Below are 24,617 nucleotides of genomic sequence, written 5' to 3' on the forward strand. Positions count from 1 at the left end.
CTCTTTGCTAGCCTTATTTCTGTGGAATCTGAGAACAGATATTTCGGATCCCTTTGAAGACTATAGGGCCAAAGGAAATATCCTCCGATAACAAAGAGAAAGAAGCTTTCTGAGAAACTTCTTTGTGTTCTGTGAAATCATCTCACAGAGTTACAGCTTTCCCCTCAAGAAGCCTTTCGCTAAGACAGTTCTTGTGGAATTGGCAAAGTGATATCTGGAAGCCCATAGAGGGCTATGGTGAAAAAGGAAATATTCTCAGATGAAAACTGGGAGAAAGCTTTCTGAGAAACTGCTCTGTGATGAGTGACTTCCACTCACAGAGTTACATCTGTATTTCGTGGATCTCTTTGCTAGCCTTATTTCTGTGGAATCAGAGAACAGATATTTCGGATCCCTTTGAAGACTAGGGCCAAAGGAAATATCCTCCGATAACAAAGAGAAAGAAGCTTTCTGAGAAACTTCTTTGTGTTCTGTGAAATCATCTCACAGAGTTACAGCTTTCCCCTCAAGAAGACGTTCGTTAAGACAGTTCTTGTGGAATTGGCAAAGTGATATTTGGAAGCCCTTAGAGGGCTAGGGGAAAAAGGAAATATCCTCAGATGAAATCTGGAAAGAAGCTTTCTGAGAAACTGCTCTGTGATGTGTGACTTCCACTCACAGAGTTACATCTGAATTTCGTGGAACTCTTTGCTAGCCTTATTTCTGTGGAATCTGAGAACAGATATTTCGGATCCCTTTGAAGACTATAGGGCCAAAGGAAATATCCTCCGATAACAAAGAGAAAGAAGCTTCCTGAGAAACTTCTTTGTGTTCTGTGAAATCATCTCATAGAGTTACAGCTTTCCACTCAAGAAGCCTTTTTCTAAGACAGTTCTTGTGGAATTGGCAAAGTCATATTTGGAAGCCCATAGAGGGCTATGGTGAAAAAGGAAATATCCTCCGATGAAATGTGGAAAGAAGCTTTCTGAGAAACTGCTTAGTTTTCTGTTAATTCATCTCACAGAGTTACATCTGTATTTCGTGGATCTCTTTGCTAGCCTTATTTCTGTGGAATCTGAGAACAGATATTTCGGATCCCTTTGAAGACTATAGGGCCAAAGGAAATATCCTCCGATAACAAAGACAAAGAAGCTTTCTGAGAAACTTCTTTGTGTTCTGTGAAATCATCTCACAGAGATACAGCTTTCCCCTCAAGAAGCCTTTCGCTTAGACAGTTCTTGTGGAATTGGCAAAGTGATATTTGGAAGCCCATAGAGGACTATGGTGAAAAAAGAATTATCCTCAGATGAAATCTGGAAAGAAGTTTTCTGAGAAACTGCTCTGTGATGTGTGACTTCCACTCACAGAGTTACATCTGTATTTCGTGGATCATTGCTAGCGTTATTTCTGTGGAATCTGAGAACAGATATTTCGGATCCCTTTAAAGACTATAGGGCTAAAGGAAATATCCTCTGATAACAAAGAGAAAGAAGCTTTCTGAGAAACTTCTTTGTGTTCTGTGAAATCATCTCACAGAGTTACAGCTTTCCCCTCAAGAAGACTTTCGCAAAGACACATCTTGTGGAATTGGCAAAGTGATATTTGGAAGCCCATAGAGGGCTACGGTGAAAAAGGAAATATCCTCAGATGACATCTGGAAAGAAGCTTTCTGAGAAACTGCTCTGTGATGTGCGACTTCCACTCAGAGAGTGACATCTGTATTTCGTGGATCTCTTTGCTAGCCTTATTTTTGTGGAATCTCAGAACAGATATTTCGGATCCCTTTGAAGACTACAGGGCCAAAGGAAATATCCTCCGATAACAAAGAGAAAGAAGCTCTCTGAGAAACTTCTTTGTGTTCTTTGAAATCATCTCACAGAGTTACAGCTTTCCCCTCAAGAAGCCTTTCGCTAAGACAGTTCTTGTTTAATTGGCAAAGTAATATTTGGAAGCCCATAGAGGGATATGGAGAAAAAGGAAATATCCTCAGATGAAATCTGGAAAGAAGCTTCCTGAGAAACTGCTCTGAGATATGTGACTTCCACTCACAGAGTTACATCTAAATTTCGTGGATCTCTTTGCTAGCCTTATTTCTCTGCAATCTGAGAACAGATATTTCGGATCCCTTTGAAGACTATAGGGCCAAAGGAAATATCCTCCGATAACAAAGAGAAAGAAGCTTCCTGAGAAACTTCTTTGTGTTCTGTGAAATCATCTCACAGTGTTACAGCTTTCCACTCAAGAAGCCTTTTTCTAAGACAGTTCTTGTGGAATTGGCAAAGTTATATTTGGAAGCCCATAGAGGGCTATGGTGAAAAAGGAAATATCCTCCGATGAAATCTGGAAAGAAGCTTTCTGAGAAAGTGCTTAGTGTTCTGTTAATTCATCTCACAGAGTTACATCTGTATTTCGTGGATCTCTTTGCTAGCCTTATTTCTGTGGAATCTGGGAACAGATATTTCGGATCCCTTTGAAGACTATAGGGCCAAAGGAAATATCCTCCGATAACAAAGAGAAAGAAGCTTTCTGAGACACTTCTTTGTGTTCTGTGAAATCATCTCAAAGAGTTAGAGCTTTCCGCTCAAGAAGCCTTTCGCCAAGACACTTCTTGTGGAATTGGAAAAGTGATATTTGGAAGCCCATAGAGGGCTAAGGTGAAAAAAGAATTATCCTCAGATGAAATCTGGAAAGAAGTTTTCTGAGAAACTGCTCTGTGATGTGTGACTTCCACTCACAGAGTTACATCTGTATTTCGTGGATCTCTTTGCTAGCCTTATTTTTGTGGAATCTCAGAACAGATATTTCGGATCCCTTTGAAGACTATAGGGCCAAAGGAAATATCCTCCGATAACAAAGAGAAAGAAGCTTTCTGAGAAACTTCTTTGTGTTCTTTGAAATCAACTCACAGAGTTGCAGCTTTCCCCTCAAGAAGCCTTTCGCTAAGACAGTTCTTGTTTAATTGGCAAAGTGATATTTGGAAGCCCATAGTGGGCTATGGTGAAAAAGGAAATATCCTCACATGAAATCTGGAAAGAAGCTTTCTGAGAAACTGCTCTGAGATGTGTGACTTCCACTCACAGAGTTACATCTGTATTTCGTGGATCTCTTTGCTAGCCTTATTTCTGTGGAATCTGAGAACAGATAGTTCGGATACCTTTGAAGACTATAGGGCCAAAGGAAATATCCTCCGATAACAAAGAGAAAGAAGCTTTCTGAGAAACATCTTTGTGTTCTGTGAAATCATCTCACAGAGTTACAGCTTTCCCCTCAAGAAGCCTTTCGCTAAGACAGTTCTTGTGGAATTGGCAAAGTGATATTTGGAAGCCCATAGAGGTCTATGTTGAAAAAGGAAATATCCTCAGATGAAATCTGGAAAGAAGCTTTCTGAGAAACTGCTCTGTGATGTGTGACTTCCACTCACAGAGTTACATCTGAATCTCGTGGATCTCTTTGCTAGCCTTATTTCTGTGGAATCTGAGAACAGATATTTCGGATCCCTTTGAAGTCTATAGGGCCAAAGGAAATATCCTCCGATAACAAAGAGAAAGAAGCTTTCTGAGAAACTTCTTTGTGTTCTGTGAAATCGTCTCACAGAGTTACAGCTTTCCCCTCAAGAAGCCTTTCGCTAAGACAGTTCTTGAGGAATAGGCAAACTGATATTTGGAAGCCCTTAGAGGGCTATGGCTAAAAAGGATATATCCTCACATGAAATCTGGAAAGAAGCTTTCTGAGAAACTGCTCTGTGATGTGTGACTTCCACTCACAGAGTTACATCTGAATTTCGTGGATCTCTTTGCTAGCCTTATTTCTGTGGAATCTGAGAACAGATATTTCGGATCCCTTTGAAGACTATAGGGCCAAAGGAAATATCCTCCGATAACAAAGAGAAAGAAGCTTTCTGAGAAACTTCTTTGTATTCTATGAAATCATCTCACAGAGTTATAGCTTTCCCCTCAAGAAGCCTTTCGCTAAGACAGTTCTTGTGGAATTGGCAATGTGATATTTGGAAGCCAATAGAGGGCTATGGTGAAAAAGGAAATATCCTCAGATGAAATCTGGAAAGAAGCTTTCTGAGAAACTGTTTAGTGTTCTGTTAATTCATCTCACAGAGTTACATTTCTATTTTATGGATCTCTTTGCTGGCCTTATTTCTGTGGAATCTGAGAACAGATATTTCGGATCCCTTTGAAGACTATAGGGCCAAAGGAAATATCCTCCGATAACAAAGAGAAAGAAGCTTTCTGAGAAACTTCTTTGTGTTCTGTGAAATCATCTCACAGAGTTACAGCTTTCCCCTCAAGAAGCCTTTCGCTAAGACAGTTCTTGTGGAATTGGCAAAGTGATATTTGGAAGCCCATAGAGGGCTATGGTGAAAAAGGAAATATCCTCAGATGAAATCTGGAAAGAAGCTTTCTGAGAAACAGCTCTGTGATGATTGACTTCCACTCACAGACTTACATCTGTATTTCGTGGATCTCTTTGCTAGCCTTATTTCTGTGGAATCTGAGAACAGATATTTCGGATCCCTTTGAAGACTATAGGGCCAAAGGAAATATCCTCCGATATCAAAGAGAAAGAAGCTTTCTGAGAAACTTCTTTGTGTTCTGTGAAATCATCTCACAGAGTTACAGCTTTCCCCTCAAGAAGCCTTTCGCTAAGACAGTTCTTGTGGAATTGGCAAAGTGATATTTGGAAGCCCATAGAGGTCTAGGTTGAAAAAGGAAATATCCTCAGATGAAATCTGGAAAGAAGCTTCCTGAGAAACTGCTCTGTGATGTGTGACTTCCACTCACAGACTTACATCTGTATTTCGTGGATCTCTTTGCTAGCCTTATTTCTGTGGAATCTGAGAACAGATATTTCGGATCCCTTTGAAGACTAGGGCCAAAGGAAATATCCTCCGATAACAAAGAGAAAGAAGCTTTCTGAGAAAGTTCTTTGTGTTCTGTGAAATCATCTCACAGAGTTACAGCTTTCCCCTCAAGAAGCCTTTCGCTAAGACAGTTCTTGTGGAATTGGCAAAGTGATATTTGGAATCCCTTAGAGGGCTATGGGGAAAAAGGAAATATCCTCAGATGAAATCTGGAAAGAAGCTTTCTGAGAAACTGCTCTGTGATGTGTGACTTCCACTCACAGAGTTACATCTGAATTTCGTGGATCTCTTTACTAGCCTTATTTTTGTGGAATCTGAGAACAGATATTTCGGATCCCTTTGAAGACTATAGGGCCAAAGTAAATATCCTCCGATAACAAAGAGAAAGAAGCTTCCTGAGAAACTTCTTTGTGTTCTGTGAAATCATCTCACAGAGTTACAGCTTTCCACTCAAGAAGCCTTTTTCTAAGACAGTTCTTGTGGAATTGGCAAAGTTATGTTTGGAAGCCCCTAGAGGGCTATAGTGAAAAAGGAAATATCCTCCAATGAAATCTGGAAAGAAGCTTTCTGAGAAACTGTTTAGTGTTCTGTTAATTCATCTCACAGAGTTACATCTGAATTTCGTGGATCTCTTTGCTGGCCTTATTTCTGTGGAATCTGAGAACAGATATTTCGGATCCCTTTGAAGACTACGGCCAAAGGAAATATCCTCCGATAACAAAGAGAAAGAAGCTTTCTGAGAAACTTCTTTGTGTTCTGTGAAATCATCTCACAGAGATACAGCTTTCCCCTCAAGAAGCCATTCGCTAAGACAGTTCTTGTGGAATTGGCAAAGTGATATTTGGAAGCCCATAGAGGGCTAGGGTGAAAAAGGAAATATCCTCAGATGAAATCTGGAAAGAAGCTTTCTGAGAAACTGCTCTGTGATGTGTGAGTTCCACTCACAGAGTTACATCTGTATCTGTGGATCTCTTTGCTAGCCTTAATTCTGTGGAATCTGAGAAGAGATATTTTGGATCCCTTTGAAGACTATAGGGCCAAAGGAAATATCCTCCGATAACAACGAGAAAGAAGCTTTCTGAGAAACTTCTTTGTGTTCTGTGAAATCATCACACAGAGTTACAGCTTTCCCCTCAAGAAGCCTTTCGCTAAGACAGTTCTTGTGGAATTGGCAAAGTGATATTTGGAAGCCCTTAGAGGGCTATGGGGAAAAAGGAAATATCCTCAGATGAAATTTGGAAAGAAGCTTTTTGAGAAACTGCTCTGTGATGTGTGACTTCCACTCACAGAGTTACATCTGAATTTCGTGGAACTCTTTGCTAGCCTTATTTCTGTGGAATCTGAGAACAGATATTTCGGATCCCTTTGAAGACTATAGGGCCAAAGGAATTATCCTCCGATAACAAAAAGAAGGAAGCTTCCTGAGATACTTCTTTGTGTTCTGTGAAATCATCTCATAGAGTTACAGCTTTCCACTCAAGAAGCCGTTTTCTAAGACAGTTCTTGTGGAATGGGCAAAGTGATATTTGGAAACCCATAGAGGGCTATGGTGAAAAAGGAAATATCCTCCGATGAAATCTGGAAAGAAGCTTTCTGAGAAACTGCTTAGTATTCTGTTAATTCATCTCACAGAGTTACATCTGTATTTCGTGGATCTCTTTGCTAGCCTTATTTCTGTGGAATCTGAGAACAGATATTTCGGATCCCTTTGAAGACTATAGGGCCAAAGGAAATATCCTCCGATAACAAAGAGAAAGAAGCTTTCTGAGAAACTTCTTTGTGTTCTGTGAAATCATCTCACAGAGTTACAGCTTTCCCCTCAAGAAGCCTTTCGCTAAGACAGTTCTTGTGGAATTGGCAAAGTGATATTTGGAAGCCCATAGAGGGCTATGGTGAAAAAGGAAATATCCTCAGATGAAATCTGGAAAGAAGCTTTCTGAGAAACTGCTCTGTGATGGGTGAGTTCCACTCACAGAGTTACATCTGTATCTCGTGGATCTCTTTGCTAGCCTTAATTCTGTGGAATCTGAGAACAGATATTTTGGATCCCTTTGAAGACTATAGGGCCAAAGGAAATATCCTCTGATAACAAAGAGAAAGAAGCTTTCTGAGAAACTTCTTTGTTTTCTGTGAAATCATCTCACAGAGTTACAGCTTTCCCCTCAAGAAGCCTTTCGCTAAGACAGTTCTTGTGGAATTGGCAAAGTGATATTTGGAAGCCCATAGAGGGCTATGGTGAAAACAGAATTATCCTCAGATGAAATCTGGAAAGAAGTTTTCTGAGAAACTGCTCTGTGATGTGTGACTTCCACTCACAGAGTTACATCTGTATTTCGTGGATCATTGCTAGCGTTATTTCTGTGGAATCTGAGAACAGATATTTCGGATCCCTTTGAAGACTATAGGGCTAAAGGAAATATCCTCTGATAACAAAGAGAAAGAAGGTTTCTGAGAAACTTCTTTGTGTTCTGTGAAATCATCTCACAGAGTTACAGCTTTCCCCTCAAGAAGACTTTCGCAAAGACACATCTTGTGGAATTGGCAAAGTGATATTTGGAAGCCCATAGAGGGCTACGGTGAAAAAGGAAATATCCTCAGATGAAATCTGGAAAGAAGCTTTCTGAGAAACTGCTCTGTGATGTCCGACTTCCACTCAGAGAGTTACATCTGTATTTCGTGGATCTCTTTGCTAGCCTTATTTTTGTGGAATCTCAGAACAGATATTTCGGATCCCTTTGAAGACTACAGGGCCAAAGGAAATATCCTCCGATAACAAAGAGAAAGAAGCTTTCTGAGAAACTTCTTTGTGTTCTTTGAAATCATCTCACAGAGTTACAGCTTTCCCCTCAAGAAACCTTTCGCTAAGACAGTTCTTGTTTAATTGGCAAAGTGATATTTGGAAGCCCATAGAGGGCTATGGAGAAAAAGGAAATATCCTCAGATGAAATCTGGAAAGAAGCTTTCTGAGAAACTGCTCTGAGATATGTGACTTCCACTCACAGAGTTACATCTGAATTTCGTGGATCTCTTTGCTAGCCTTATTTCTGTGGAATCTGAGAACAGATATTTCGGATCCCTTTGAAGACTATAGGGCCAAAGGAAATATCCTCCGATAACAAAGAGAAAAAGCTTCCTGAGAAACTTCTTTGTGTTCTGTGAAATCATCTCACAGAGTTACAGCTTTCCAGTCAAGAAGCCTTTTTCTAAGACAGTTCTTGTGGAATTGGCAAAGTTATATTTGGAAGCCCATAGAGGGCTATGGTGAAAAAGGAAATATCCTCCGATGAAATCTGGAAAGAAGCTTTCTGAGAAAGTGCTTAGTGTTCTGTTAATTCATCTCACAGAGCTACATCTGTATTTCGTGGATCTCTTTGCTAGCCTTATTTCTGTGGAATCTGGGAACAGATGTTTCGGATCCCTTTGAAGACTATAGGGCCAAAGGAAATATCCTCCGATAACAAAGAGAAAGAAGCTTTCTGAGAAACTTCTTTGTGTTCTGTGAAATCATCTCAAAGAGTTAGAGCTTTCCGCTCAAGAAGCCTTTCGCCAAGACAGTTCTTGTGGAATTGGAAAAGTGATATTTGGAAGCCCATAGAGGGCTCTGTTGAAAAAGGAAATATCCTCAGATGAAAGCTTTCTGAGAAACTGCTCTGTGATGTGTGACTTCCACTCACAGAGTTACATCTCTATTTCGTGGATCTCTTTGCTAGCCTTATTTCTGTGGAATGTGAGAACAGATATTTCGGATCCCTTTGAAGACTATAGGGCCAAAGGAAATATCCTCCGATAACAAAGAGAAAGAAGCTTTCTGAGAAACTTCTTTGTGTTCTGTGAAATCATCTCACAGAGTTACAGCGTTCCCCTCAAGAAGCCTCTCGCTATGACAGTTCTTGTGGAATTGGCAAAGTGATATCTGGAAGCCCATAGAGGGCTATGGTGAAAAAGGAAATATTCTCAGATGAAAACTGGGAAGAAGCTTCCTGAGAAACTGCTCTGTGATGTGTGACTTCCACTCACAGAGTTACATCTGTATTTCGTGGATCTCTTTGCTAGCCTTATTTCTGTGGAATCTGAGAACAGATATTTCGGATCCCTTTGAAGACTAGGGCCAAAGGAAATATCCTCCGATAACAAAGAGAAAGAAGCTTTCTGAGAAACTTCTTTGTGTTCTGTGAAATCATCTCACAGAGTTACAGCTTTCCCCTCAAGAAGCCTTTCGTTAAGACAGTTCTTGTGGAATTGGCAAAGTGATATTTGGAAGCCCTTAGAGGGCTAGGGGAAAAAGGAAATATCCTCAGATGAAATCTGGAAAGAAGCTTTCTGAGAAACTGCTCTGTGATGTGTGACTTCCACTCACAGAGTTACATCTGAATTTCTTGGAACTCTTTGCTAGCCTTATTTCTGTGGAATCTGAGAACAGATATTTCGGATCCCTTTGAAGACTATAGGGCCAAAGGAAATATCCTCCGATAACAAAGAGAAAGAAGCTTTCTGAGAAACTTCTTTGTGTTCTGTGAAATCATCTCACAGAGTTATAGCTTTCCACTCAAGAAGCCTTTTTCTAAGACAGTTCTTGTGGAATTGGCAAAGTTATATTTGGAAGCCCATAGAGGGCTATGGTGAAAAAGGAAATATCCTCCGATGAAATGTGGAAAGAAGCTTTCTGAGAAACTGCTTAGTTTTCTGTTAATTCATCTCACAGAGTTACATCTGTATTTCGTGGATCTCTTTGCTAGCCTTATTTCTGTGGAATCTGAGAACAGATATTTCGGATCCCTTTGAAGACTATAGGGCCAAAGGAAATATCCTCCGATAACAAAGAGAAAGAAGCTTTCTGAGAAACTTCTTTGTGTTCTGTGAAATCATCTGAAAGAGTTAGAGCTTTCCCCTCAAGAAGCCTTTCGCTAAGACAGTTCTTGTGGAATTGGCAAAGTGATATCTGGAAGCCCATAGAGGGCTATGGTGAAAAAGGAAATATCCTCAGATGAAATCTGGAAAGAAGCTTTCTGAGAAACTGCTCTGTGATGTGTGACTTCCACTCACAGAGTTACATCTCTATTTCGTGGATCTCTTTGCTAGCCTTATTTCTGTGGAATCTGAGAACAGATATTTCGGATCCCTTTGAAGACTATAGGGCCAAAGGAAATATCCTCCGATAACAAAGAGAAAGAAGCTTTCTGAGAAACTTCTTTGTGTTCTGTGAAATCATCTCACAGAGTTACAGCTTTCCCCTCAAGAAGCCTTTCGCTAAGACAGTTCTTGTGGAATTGGCAAAGTGATATCTGGAAGCCCATAGAGGGCTATGGTGAAAAAGGAAATATTCTCAGATGAAAACTGGGAGAAAGCTTTCTGAGAAACTGCTCTGTCATGAGTGACTTCCACTCACAGAGTTACATCTGTATTTCGTGGATCTCTTTGCTAGCCTTATTTCTGTGGAATCAGAGAACAGATATTTCGGATCCCTTTGAAGACTAGGGCCAAAGGAAATATCCTCCGATAACAAAGAGAAAGAAGCTTTCTGAGAAACTTCTTTGTGTTCTGTGAAATCATCTCACAGAGTTACAGCTTTCCCCTCAAGAAGACGTTCGTTAAGACAGTTCTTGTGGAATTGGCAAAGTGATATTTGGAAGCCCTTAGAGGGCTAGGGGAAAAAGGAAATATCCTCAGATGAAATCTGGAAAGAAGCTTTCTGAGAAACTGCTCTGTGATGTGTGACTTCCACTCACAGAGTTACATCTGAATTTCGTGGAACTCTTTGCTAGCCTTATTTCTGTGGAATCTGAGAACAGATATTTCGGATCCCTTTGAAGACTATAGGGCCAAAGGAAATATCCTCCGATAACAAAGAGAAAGAAGCTTCCTGAGAAACTTCTTTGTGTTCTGTGAAATCATCTCATAGAGTTACAGCTTTCCACTCAAGAAGCCTTTTTCTAAGACAGTTCTTGTGGAATTGGCAAAGTCATATTTGGAAGCCCATAGAGGGCTATGGTGAAAAAGGAAATATCCTCCGATGAAATGTGGAAAGAAGCTTTCTGAGAAACTGCTTAGTTTTCTGTTAATTCATCTCACAGAGTTACATCTGTATTTCGTGGATCTCTTTGCTAGCCTTATTTCTGTGGAATCTGAGAACAGATATTTCGGATCCCTTTGAAGACTATAGGGCCAAAGGAAATATCCTCCGATAACAAAGACAAAGAAGCTTTCTGAGAAACTTCTTTGTGTTCTGTGAAATCATCTCACAGAGATACAGCTTTCCCCTCAAGAAGCCTTTCGCTTAGACAGTTCTTGTGGAATTGGCAAAGTGATATTTGGAAGCCCATAGAGGACTATGGTGAAAAAAGAATTATCCTCAGATGAAATCTGGAAAGAAGTTTTCTGATAAACTGCTCTGTGATGTGTGACTTCCACTCACAGAGTTACATCTGTATTTCGTGGATCATTGCTAGCGTTATTTCTGTGGAATCTGAGAACAGATATTTCGGATCCCTTTAAAGACTATAGGGCTAAAGGAAATATCCTCTGATAACAAAGAGAAAGAAGCTTTCTGAGAAACTTCTTTGTGTTCTGTGAAATCATCTCACAGAGTTACAGCTTTCCCCTCAAGAAGACTTTCGCAAAGACACATCTTGTGGAATTGGCAAAGTGATATTTGGAAGCCCATAGAGGGCTACGGTGAAAAAGGAAATATCTTCAGATGACATCTGGAAAGAAGCTTTCTGAGAAACTGCTCTGTGATGTGCGACTTCCACTCAGAGAGTGACATCTGTATTTCGTGGATCTCTTTGCTAGCCTTATTTTTGTGGAATCTCAGAACAGATATTTCGGATCCCTTTGAAGACTACAGGGCCAAAGGAAATATCCTCCGATAACAAAGAGAAAGAAGCTCTCTGAGAAACTTCTTTGTGTTCTTTGAAATCACCTCACAGAGTTACAGCTTTCCCCTCAAGAAGCCTTTCGCTAAGACAGTTCTTGTTTAATTGGCAAAGTAATATTTGGAAGCCCATAGAGGGCTATGGAGAAAAAGGAAATATCCTCAGATGAAATCTGGAAAGAAGCTTTCTGAGAAACTGCTCTGAGATATGTGACTTCCACTCACAGAGTTACATCTGAATTTCGTGGATCTCTTTGCTAGCCTTATTTCTCTGGAATCTGAGAACAGATATTTCGGATCCCTTTGAAGACTATAGGGCCAAAGGAAATATCCTCCGATAACAAAGAGAAAGAAGCTTTCTGAGAAACTTCTTTGTATTCTACGAAATCATCTCACAGAGTTATAGCTTTCCCCTCAAGAAGCCTTTCGCTAAGACAGTTCTTGTGGAATTGGCAATGTGATATTTGGAAGCCAATAGAGGGCTATGGTGAAAAAGGAAATATCCTCAGATGAAAACTGGAAAGAAGCTTTCTGAGAAACTGCTTAGTGTTCTGTTAATTCATCTCACAGAGTTACATCTGTATTTTGTGGATCTCTTTGCTGGCCTTATTTCTGTGGAATCTGAGAACAGATATTTCGGATAACTTTGAAGACTATAGGGCCAAAGGAAATATCCTCCGATAACAAAGAGAAAGAAGCTTTCTGAGAAACTTCTTTGTGTTCTGTAAAATCATCTCACAGAGTTACAGCTTTCCCCTCAAGAAGCCTTTCGTTAAGACAGTTCTTGTGGAATTGGCAAAGTGATATTTGGAAGCCCATAGAGGGCTATGGTGAAAAAGGAAATATCCTCAGATGAAATCTGGAAAGAAGCTTTCTGAGAAACTGCTCTGTGATGGGTGAGTTCCAATCACAGAGTTACATCTGTATCTCGTGGATCTCTTTGCTAGCCTTAATTCTGTGGAATCTGAGAACAGATATTTTGGATCCCTTTGAAGACTATAGGGCCAAAGGAAATATCCTCCGATAACAAAGAGAAAGAAGCTTTCTGAGAAACTTCTTTGTTTTCTGTGAAATCATCTCACAGAGTTACAGCTTTCCCCTCAAGAAGCCTTTCGCTAAGACAGTTCTTGTGGAATTGGCAAAGTGATATTTGGAAGCCCATAGAGGGCTACGGTGAAAAAAGAATTATCCTCAGATGAAATCTGGAAAGAAGTTTTCTGAGAAACTGCTCTGTGATGTGTGACTTCCACTCACAGAGTTACATCTGTATTTCGTGGATCATTGCTAGCGTTATTTCTGTGGAATCTGAGAACAGATATTTCGGATCCCTTTGAAGACTATAGGGCTAAAGGAAATATCCTCTGATAACAAAGCGAAAGAAGCTTTCTGAGAAACTTCTTTGTGTTCTGTGAAATCATCTCACAGAATTACAGCTTTCCCCTCAAGAAGACTTTCGCAAAGACACATCTTGTGGAACTGGCAAAGTGATATTTGGAAGCCCATAGAGGGCTACGGTGAAAAAGGAAATATCCTCAGATGAAATCTGGAAAGAAGCTTTCTGAGAAACTGTTCTGTGATGTGCGACTTCCACTCAGAGAGTTACATCTGTATTTCGTGGATCTCTTTGCTAGCCTTATTTCTGTGGAATCTGAGAAGAGATAGTTCGGATAACTTTGAAGATTATACGGCCAAAGGAAATATCCTACGATAACAAAGAGAAAGAAGCTTTCTGAGAAACTTCTTTGTGTTCTGTGAAATCATCTCACAGAGTTACAGCTTTCTCCTCAAGAAGCCTTTCGCTAAGACAGTTCTTGAGGAATCAGCAAAGTGATATTTGGAAGCCCATAGAGGGCTATGGCTAAAAAGGATATATCCTCAGATGAAATCTGGAAAGAAGCTTTCTGAGAAACTGCTCTGTGATGTGTGACTTCCACTCACAGAGTTACATCTGAATTTCGTGGATCTCTTTGCTAGCCTTATTTCTGTGGAATCTGAGAACAGATATTTCGGATCCCTTTGAAGACTATAGGGCCAAAGGAAATATCCTCCGATAACAAAGAGAAAGAAGCTTCCTGAGAAACTTCTTTGTGTTCTGTGAAATCATCTCACAGAGTTATAGCTTTCCACTCAAGAAGACTTTTTCTAACACAGTTCTTGTGGAATTGGCAAAGTTATATTTGGAAGCCCATAGAGGGCTATGGTGAAAAAGGAAATATCCTCCGATGAAATCTGGAAAGAAGCTTTCTGAGAAACTGCTTAGTTTTCTGTTAATTCATCTCACAGAGTTACATCTGTATTTCGTGGATCTCTTTGCTAGCCTTATTTCTGTGGAATCTGAGAACAGATATTTCGGATCCCTTTGAAGACTATAGGGCCAAAGGAAATATCCTCCGATAACAAAGAGAAAGAAGCTTCCTGAGAAACTTCTTTGTGTTCTGTGAAATCATCTCACAGAGTTACAGCTTTCCCCTCAAGAAGCCTTTCGCTAAGACAGTTCTTGTGGAATTGGCAAAGTGATATTTGGAAGCCCATAGAGGGTTATGGTGAAAAAGGAAATATCCTTCGATGAAATCTGGAAAGAAGCTTTCTGAGAAACAGCTCTGTGATGTGTGACTTCCACTCACAGACTTACATCTGTATTTCGTGGATCTCTTTGCTAGCCTTATTTCTGTGGAATCTGAGAACAGATATTTCGGATCCCTTTGAAGACTATAGGGCCAAAGGAAATATCCTCCGATATCAAAGAGAAAGAAGCTTTCTGAGAAACTTCTTTGTGTTCTGTGAAATCATCTCACAGAGTTACAGCTTTCCCGTCAAAAAGCCTTTCGCTAAGACAGTTCTTGTGGAATTGGCAAAGTGATATTTGGAAGCCATTAGAGGGCTAAGGTGAAAAAAGAATTATCCTCAGATGAAATCTGGAAAGAAGTTTTCTGAGAAACTGCTCTGTGATGTGTGACTTCCACTCACAGAGTTACATTTGTATTTCGTGGATCTCTTTGCTAGCCTTATTTTTGTGGAATCTCAGAACAGATATTTCGGATCCCTTTGAAGACTATAGGTCCAAAGGAAATATCCTCCGATAACAAAGAGAAAGAAGCTTTCTGAGAAACTTCTTTGTGTTCTGTGAAATCATCTCAAAGAGTTAGAGCTTTCTGCTCAAGAAGCCTTTCGCCAAGACAGTTCTTGTGGAATTGGAAAAGTGATATTTGGAAGCCCATAGAGGGCTATGGTGAAAAAGGAAATATCCTCAGATGAAATCTGGAAAGAAGTTTTCTGAGAAACTTCTCTGTGATGTGTGACTTCCACTCACAGAGTTACATCTGTATTTCGTGGATCATTGCTAGCGTTATTTCTCTGTAATCTGAGAACAGATATTTCGGATCCCTTTTAAGACTATAGGGCTAAAGGAAATATCCTCTGATAACAAAGAGAAAGAAGCTTTCTGAGAAACTTCTTTGTGTTCTGTGAAATCATCTCACAGAGTTACAGCTTTCCCCTCAAGAAGACTTTCGCAAAGACACATCTTGTGGAATTGGCAAAGTGATATTTGGAAGCCCATAGAGGGCTATGGTGAAAAAGGAAATATCCTCAGATGAAATCTGGAAAGAAGCTTTCTGAGAAACTGCTCTGTGATGTGTGACTTCCACTCACAGAGTTACATCTGTATTTCGTGGATCTCTTTGCTAGCCTTATTTCTGTGGAATCTGGGAACAGATATTTCGGATCCCTTTGAAGACTATAGGGCCAAAGGAAATATCCTCCGATAACAAAGAGAAAGAAGCTTTCTGAGAAACTTCTTTGTGTTCTGTGAAATCATCTCAAAGAGTTAGAGCTTTCCGCTCAAGAAGCCTTTCGCCAAGACACTTCTTGTGGAATTGGAAAAGTGATATTTGGAAGCCCATAGAGGGCTATGGTGAAAAAGGAAATATCCTCAGATGAAATCTGGAAAGAAGCTTTCTGAGAAACTGCTCTGTGATGTGTGACTTCCACTCACAGAGTTACATCTCTATTTCGTGGATCTCTTTGCTAGCCTTATTTCTGTGGAATCTGAGAACAGATATTTCGGATCCCTTTGAAGATTATAGGGCCAAAGGAAATATCCTCCGATAACAAAGAGAAAGAAGCTTTCTGGGAAACTTCTTTGTATTCTATGAAATCATCTCACAGAGTTATAGCTTTCCCCTCAAGAAGCCTTTCGCTAAGACAGTTCTTGTGGAATACGCAATGTGATATTTGGAAGCCAATAGATGGCTATGGTGAAAAAGGAAATATCCTCAGATGAAATCTGGAAAGAAGCTTTCTGAGAAACAGCTCTGTGATGTGTGACTTCCACTCACAGACTTACATCTGTAGTTCGTGGATCTCTTTGCTAGCCTTATTTCTGTGGAATCTGAGAACAGATATTTCGGATCCCTTTGAAGACTATAGGTCCAAAGGAAATATCCTCCGATATCAAAGAGAAAGAAGCTTTCTGAGAAACTTCTTTGTGTTCTGTGAAATCATCTCACAGAGTTACAGCTTTCCCCTCAAAAAGCCTTTCGCTAAGACAGTTCTTGTGGAATTGGCAAAGTGATATTTGGAAGCCCATCGAGGGCTAAGGTGAAAAAAGAATTATCCTCAGATGAAATCTGGAAAGAAGTTTTCTGAGAAACTGCTCTGTGATGTGTGACTTCCACTCACAGAGTTACATCTGTATTTCGTGGACCATTGCTAGCCTTATTTCTGTGGAATCTGAGAACAGATATTTCGGATCCCTTTGAAGACTATAGGGATAAAGGAAATATCCTCTGATAACAAAGAGAAAGAAGCTTTCTGAGAAACTTCTTTGTGTTCTGTGAAATCATCTCACAGAGTTACAGCTTTCCCCTCAAGAAGCCTTTCGCTAAGACAGTTCTTGAGGAATAGGCAAAGTGATATTTGGAAGCCCTTAGAGGGCTATGGCTAAAAAGGATATATCCTCGGATGAAATCTGGAAAGAAGCTTTCTGAGAAACTGCTCTGTGATGTGTGACTTCCACTCACAGAGTTACATCTGAATTTCGTGGATCTCTTTGCTAGCCTTATTTCTGTGGAATCTGAGAACAGATATTTCGGATCCCTTTGAAGACTATAGGGCCAAAGGAAATATCCTCCGATAACAAAGAGAAAGAAGCTTCCTGAGAAACTTCTTTGTGTTCTGTGAAATCATCTCACAGAGTTACAGCTTTCCACTCAAGAAGCCTTTTTCTAACACAGTTCTTGTGGAATTGGCAAAGTTATATTTGGAAGCCCATAGAGGGCTATGGTGAAAAAGGAAATATCCTCCGATGAAATCTGGAAAGAAGCTTTCTGAGAAACTGCTTAGTTTTCTGTTAATTCATCTCACAGAGTTACATCTGTATTTCGTGGATCTCTTTGCTAGCCTTATTTCTGTGGAATCTGAGAACAGATATTTCGGATCCCTTTGAAGACTATAGGGCCAAAGGAAATATCCTCCGATAACAAAGAGAAAGAAGCTTTCTGAGAAACTTCTTTGTATTCTACGAAATCATCTCACAGCGTTATAGCTTTCCCCTCAACAAGCCTTTCGCTAAGACAGTTCTTGTGGAATTGGCAATGTGATATTTGGAAGCCAATAGAGGGCTATGGTGAAAAAGGAAATATCCTCAGATGAAATCTGGAAAGAAGCTTTCTGAGAAACTGCTTAGTGTTCTGTTAATTCATCTCCCAGAGTTACATCTGTATTTTGTGGATGTCTTTGCTGGCCTTATTTCTGTGGAATCTGAGAACAGATATTTCGGATAACTTTGAAGACTATAGGGCCAAAGGAAATATCCTCCGATAACAAAGAGAAAGAAGCTTTCTGAGAAACTTCTTTGTGTTCTGTGAAATCACCTCACAGATTTACAGCTTTCCCCTCAAGAAGCCTTTCGCTAAGACAGTTCTTGTGGAATTGGCAAAGTGATATTTGGAAGCCATTAGAGGGCTAAGGTGAAAAAAGAATTATCCTCAGATGAAATCTGGAAAGAAGTTTTCTGAGAAACTGCTCTGTGATGTGTGACTTCCACTCACAGAGTTACATTTGTATTTCGTGGATCTCTTTGCTAGCCTTATTTTTGTGGAATCTCAGAACAGATATTTCGGATCCCTTTGAAGACTATAGGTCCGAAGGAAATATCCTCCGATAACAAAGAGAAAGAAGCTTTCTGAGAAACTTCTTTGTGTTCTGTGAAATCATCTCAAAGAGTTAGAGCTTTCCGCTCAAGAAGCCTTTCGCCAAGACAGTTCTTGGGGAATTGGAAAAGTGATATTTGGAAGCTCATAGAGGGCTATGGTGAAAAAGGAAATATCCTCAGATGAAATCTGGAAAGAAGTTTTCTGAGAAACTTCTCTGTGATGTGTGACTTCCACTCACAGAGTTACATCTGTATTTCGTGGATCATTGCTAGCGTTATTTCTGTGGAATCTGAGAACAGATATTTCGGATCCCTTTTAAGACTATAGGGATAAAGGAAATATCCTCTGATAACAAAGAGAAAGAAGCTTTCTGAGAAACTTCTTTGTGTTCTGTGAAATCATCTCACAGAGTTACAGCTTTCCCCTCAAGAAGACTTTCGCAAAGACACATCTTGTAGAATTGGCAAAGTGATATTTGGAAGCCCATAGAGGGCTACGGTGAAAAAGGAAATATCCTCAGATGAAATCTGGAAAGAAGCTTTCTGAGAAACTGCTCTGTGATGTGTGACTTCCACTCACAGAGTTACATCTGTATTTCGTGGATCATTGCTAGCCTTATTTCTGTGGAATCTGAGAACAGATATTTCGGATAACTTTGAAGACTATAGGGATAAAGGAAATATCCTCTGATAACAAAGAGAAAGAAGCTTTCTGAGAAACTTCTTTGTGTTCTGTGAAATCATCTCACAGAGTTACAGCTTTCCCCTCAAGAAGACTTTCGCTAAGACAGTTCTTGTGGAATTGGCAAGGTGATATTTCGAAGCCCATAGAGGGCTATGGTGAAAAAGGAAATAACCTCAGATGAAATCTGGAAAGAAGCTTTCTGAGAAACTGCTCTGAGATGTGCGACTTCCACTCACAGAGTTACATCTGTATTTCGTGGATCTCTTTGCTAGCCTTATTTCTGTGGAATCTGAGAACAGATAGTTCGGATCCCTTTGAAGATTATAGGGCCAAAGGAAATATCCTACGATAACAAAGAGAAAGAAGCTTTCTGAGAAACTTCTTTGTGTTCTGTGAAATCATCTCACAGAGTTACAGCTTTCCCCTCTAGAAGCCTTTCGCTAAGACAGTTCTTGAGGAATAGGCAAAGTGATACTTGTAAGCCCTTAGAGGGCTATGGCTAAAAAGGATATATCCTCAGATGAAATCTGGAAAGAAGCTTTCTGAGAAACTGCTCTGTGATGTGTGACTTCCACTCACAGAGTTACACATCTGAATTTCGTGGATCTCTTTGCTAGCCTTATTTCTGTGGAATCTGAGAACAGATATTTCGGATCCCTTTGAAGACTATAGGGCCAAAGGAAATATCCTCCGATAACAAAGAGAAAGAAGCTTCCTGAGAAACTTCTTTGTGTTCTGTGAAATCATCTCACAGAGTTACAGCTTTCCACTCAAGAAGCCTTTTTCTAACACAGTTCTTGTGGAATTGGCAAAGTTATATTTGGAAGCCCATAGAGGGCTTGGTGAAAAAGAAAATATCCTCCGATGAAATCTGGAAAGAAGCTTTCTGAGAAACTGCTTAGTGTTCTGTTAATTCATCTCACAGAGTTACATCTGTATTTTGTGGATCTCTTTGCTGGCCTTATTTCTGTGGAATCTGAGAACAGATATTTCGGATAACTTTGAAGACTATAGGGCCAAAGGAAATATCCTCCGATACAAAGAGAAAGAAGCTTTCTGAGAAACTTCTTTGTGTTCTGTGAAATCATCTCACAGAGTTACAGCTTTCCCCTCAAGAAGCCTTTCGCTAAGACAGTTCTTGGGGAATTGGTAAAGTGATATTTGGAAGCCCATAGAGGGCTATGGTGAAAAAGGAAATATCCTCAGATGAAATCTGGAAAGAAGCTTTCTGAGTAACAGCTCTGTGATGTGTGACTTCCACTCACAGACTTACATCTGTATTTCGTGGATCTCTTTGCTAGCCTTATTTCTGTGGAATCTGAGAACAGATATTTCGGATCCCTTTGAAGACTATAGGGCCAAAGGAAATATCCTCCGATATCAAAGAGAAAGAAGCTTTCTGAGAAACTTCTTTGTGTCCTGTGAAATCATCTCACAGAGTTACAGCTTTCCCCTCAAAAAGCCTTTCGCTAAGACAGTTCTTGTGGAATTGGCAAAGTGATATTTGGAAGCCCATAGAGGGCTAAGGTGAAAAAAGAATTATCCTCAGATGAAATCTGGAAAGAAGTTTTCTGAGAAACTGCTCTGTGATGTGTGACTTCCACTCACAGAGTTACATTTGTATTTCGTGGATATCTTTGCTAGCCTTATTTCTGTGGAATCTGAGAACAGATATTTCGGATCCCTTTGAAGACTATAGGGCCAAAGGAAATATCCTCCGATAACAAAGACAAAGAAGCTTTCTGAGAAACTTCTTTGTGTTCTGTGAAATCATCTCACAGAGATACAGCTTTCCCCTCAAGAAGCCTTTCGCTAAGACAGTTCTTGTGGAATTGGCAAAGTGATATTTGGAAGCCCATAGAGGGCTATGGTGAAAAAGGAAATATCCTCCGATGAAATCTGGAAAGAAGCTTTCTGAGAAACTGCTTAGTATTCTGTTAATTCATCTCACAGAGTTACGTCTGTATTTCGTGGGTCTCTTTGCTAGCCTTATTTCTGTGGAATCTGAGAACAGATATTTCGGATCCCTTTGAAGACTATAGTGCCAAAGGAAATATCCTACGATAACAAAGAGAAAGAAGCTTTTTGAGAAACTTCTTTGTGTTCTGTGAAATCATCTCACAGAGTTACAGCTTTCCCCTCAAGAAGCCTTTCACTAAGACAGTTCTTGTGGAATTGGCAAAGTGATATTTGGAAGCCCATAGAGGGCTATGGTGAAAAAGGAAATATCCTCAGATGAAATCTGGAAAGAAGCTTTCTGAGAAACTGCTTAGTGTTCTGTTAATTCATCTCACAGAGTTACATCTGTATCTCGTGGATGTCTTTGCTAGCCTTAATTCTGTGGAATCTGAGAACAGATATTTCGGATCCCTTTGAAGACTATAGGGCCAAAGGAAATATCCTCCGATAACAAAGAGAAAGAAGCTTTCTGAGAAACTTCTTTGTGTTCTGTGAAATCATCTCACAGAGTTACAGCTTTCCCCTCAAGAACCCTTTCGCTAAGACAGTTCTTGTGGAATTGGCAAAGTGATATTTGGAAGCCCATAGAGGGCTATGGTGAAAAAAGAATTATCCTCAGATGAAATCTGGAAAGAAGTTTTCTGAGAAACTGCTCTGTGAAGTGTGACTTCCACTCACAGAGTTACATCTGTGTTTCGTGGATCATTGCTAGCGTTATTTCTGTGGAATCTGAGAACAGATATTTCGGATCCCTTTGAAGACTATAGGGCTAAAGGAAATATCCTCTGATAACAAAGAGAAAGAAGCTTCCTGAGAAACTTCTTTGTGTTCTGTGAAATCATCTCACAGAGTTACAGCTTTCCACTCAAGAAGCCTTTTTCTAAGACAGTTCTTGTGGAATTGGCAAAGTTATATTTGGAAGCCCATAGAGGGCTATGGTGAAAAAGGAAATATCCTCCGATGAAATCTGGAAAGAAGCTTTCTGAGAAACTGCTTGGTGTTCTGTTAATTCATCTCACAGAGTTACATCTGTATTTCGTGGATCTCTTTTCTAGCCTTATTTCTGTGGAATCTGGGAACAGATATTTCGGATCCCTTTGAAGACTATAGGGCCAAAGGAAATATCCTCCGATAAGAAAGAGAAAGAAGCTTTCTGAGAAACTTCTTTGTGTTCTGTGAAATCATCTCAAAGAGTTAGAGCTTTCCGCTCAAGAAGCCTTTCGCTAAGACACTTCTTGTGGAATTGGAAAAGTGATATTTGGAAGCCCATAGAGGGCTATGGTGAAAAAGGAAATATCCTCAGATGAAATCTGGAAAGAAGCTTTCTGAGAAACTGCTCTGTGATGTGTGACTTCCACTCACAGAGTTACATCTCTATTTCGTGGATATCTTTGCTAGCCTTATTTCTGTGGAATCTGAGAACAGATATTTCGGATCCCTTTGAAGATTATAGGGCCAAAGGAAATATCCTCCGATAACAAAGAGAAAGAAGCTTTCTGGGAAACTTCTTTGTATTCTATGAAATCATCTCACAGAGTTATAGCTTTCCCCTCAAGAAGCCTTTCGCTAAGACAGTTCTTGTGGAATAGGCAATGTGATATTTGGAAGCCAATAGAGGGCTATGGTGAAAAAGGAAATATCCTCAGATGAAATCTGGAAAGAAGCTTTCTGAGAAACAGCTCTGTGATGTGTGACTTCCACTCACAGAGTTACATCTGTATTTCGTGGATCATTGCTAGCCTTATTTCTGTGGAATCTGAGAACAGATATTTCGGATCCCTTTGAAGACTATAGGGATAAAGGAAATATCCTCTGATAACAAAGAGAAAGAAGCTTTCTGAGAAACTTCTTTGTGTTCTGTGAAATCATCTCACAGAGTTACAGCTTTCCCCTCAAGAAGCCTTTCGCTAAGACAGTTCTTGAGGAATAGGCAAAGTGATATTTGGAAGCCCTTAGAGGGCTATTTCTAAAAAGGATATATCCTCGGATGAAATCTGCAAAGAAGCTTTCTGAGAAACTGCTCTGTGATGTTTGACTTCCACTCACAGAGTTACATCTGAATTTCGTGGATCTCTTTACTAGCCTTATTTCTGTGGAATCTGAGAACAGATATTTCGGATCCCTTTGAAGACTATAGGGCCAAAGGAAATATCCTCCGATAACAAAGAGAAAGAAGCTTCCTGAGAAACTTCTTTGTGTTCTGTGAAATCATCTCACAGAGTTACAGCTTTCCACTCAAGAAGCCTTTTTCTAACACAGTTCTTGTGGAATTGGCAAAGTTATATTTGGAAGCCCATAGAGGGCTATGGTGAAAAAGGAAATATCCTCCGATGAAATCTGGAAAGAAGCTTTCTGAGAAACTGCTTAGTTTTCTGTTAATTCATCTCACAGAGTTACATCTGTATTTCGTGGATCTCTTTGCTAGCCTTATTTCTGTGGAATCTGAGAACAGATATTTCGGATCCCTTTGAAGACTATAGGGCCAAAGGAAATATCCTCCGATAACAAAGAGAAAGAAGCTTTCTGAGAAACTTCTTTGTATTCTGCGAAATCATCTCACAGAGTTATAGCTTTCCCCTCAAGAAGCCTTTCGCTAAGACAGTTCTTGTGGAATTGGCAAAGTGATATCTGGAAGCCCATAGAGGGCTATGGTGAAAAAGGAAATATTCTCTGATGAAAACTGGGAAGAAGCTTTCTGAGAAACTGCTCTGTGATGTGTGACTTCCACTCACAGAGTTACATCTGTATTTCGTGGATATCTTTGCTAGCCTTATTTCTGTGGAATCTGAGAACAGATATTTCGGATCCCTTTGAAGACTGTAGGGCCAAAGGAAATATCCTCCGATAACAAAGAGAAAGAAGCTTCCTGAGAAACTTCTTTGTGTTCTGTGAAATCATCTCACGGAGTTACAGCTTTCCACTCAAGAAGCCTTTTTCTAAGACAGTTCTTGTGGAATTGGCAAAGTTATATTTGGAAGCCCTTAGATGGCTATGGTGAAAAAGGAAATATCCTCCGATGAAATGTGGAAAGAAGCTTTCTGAGAAACTGCTTAGTTTTCTGTTAATTCATCTCACAGAGTTACATCTGTATTTCGTGGATATCTTTGCTAGCCTTATTTCTGTGGAATCTGAGAACAGATATTTCGGATCCCTTTGAAGACTATAGGGCCAAAGGAAATATCCTCCGATAACAAAGACAAAGAAGCTTTCTGAGAAACTTCTTTGTGTTCTGTGAAATCATCTCACAGAGATACAGCTTTCCCCTCAAGAAGCCTTTCGCTAAGACAGTTCTTGTGGAATTTGCAAAGTGATATTTGGAAGCCCATAGAGGGCTATGGTGAAAAAGGAAATATCCTCAGATGAAATCTGGAAAGAAGCTTTCTGAGAAACTGCTTAGTGTTCTGTTAATTCATCTCACAGAGTTACATCTGTATCTCGTGGATGTCTTTGCTAGCCTTAATTCTGTGGAATCTGAGAACAGATATTTCGGATCCCTTTGAAGACTATAGGGCCAAAGGAAATATCCTCCGATAACAAAGAGAAAGAAGCTTTCTGAGAAACTTCTTTGTGTTCTGTGAAATCATCTCACAGAGTTACAGCTTTCCCCTCAAGAACCCTTTCGCTAAGACAGTTCTTGTGGAATTGGCAAAGTGATATTTGGAAGCCCATAGAGGGCTATGGTGAAAAAAGAATTATCCTCAGATGAAATCTGGAAAGAAGTTTTCTGAGAAACTGCTCTGTGATGTGTGACTTCCACTCACAGAGTTACATCTGTGTTTCGTGGATCATTTCTAGCGTTATTTCTGTGGAATCTGAGAACAGATATTTCGGATCCCTTTAAAGACTATAGGGCTAAAGGAAATATCCTCTGATAACAAAGAGAAAGAAGCTTTCTGAGAAACTTCTTTGTGTTCTGTGAAATCATCTCACAGAGTTACAGCTTTCCCCTCAAGAAGACTTTCGCAAAGACACATCTTGTGGAATTGGCAAAGTGATATTTGGAAGCCCATAGAGGGCTACGGTGAAAAAGGAAATATCCTCAGATGAATTCTGGAAAGAAGCTTTCTGAGAAACTGCTCTGTGATGTGCGACTTCC

The sequence above is a fragment of the Macaca mulatta genome, chromosome X (genome assembly GCF_049350105.2).
Source record: "Macaca mulatta isolate MMU2019108-1 chromosome X, T2T-MMU8v2.0, whole genome shotgun sequence".
In the NCBI taxonomy this organism is placed as follows: domain Eukaryota; kingdom Metazoa; phylum Chordata; class Mammalia; order Primates; family Cercopithecidae; genus Macaca; species Macaca mulatta.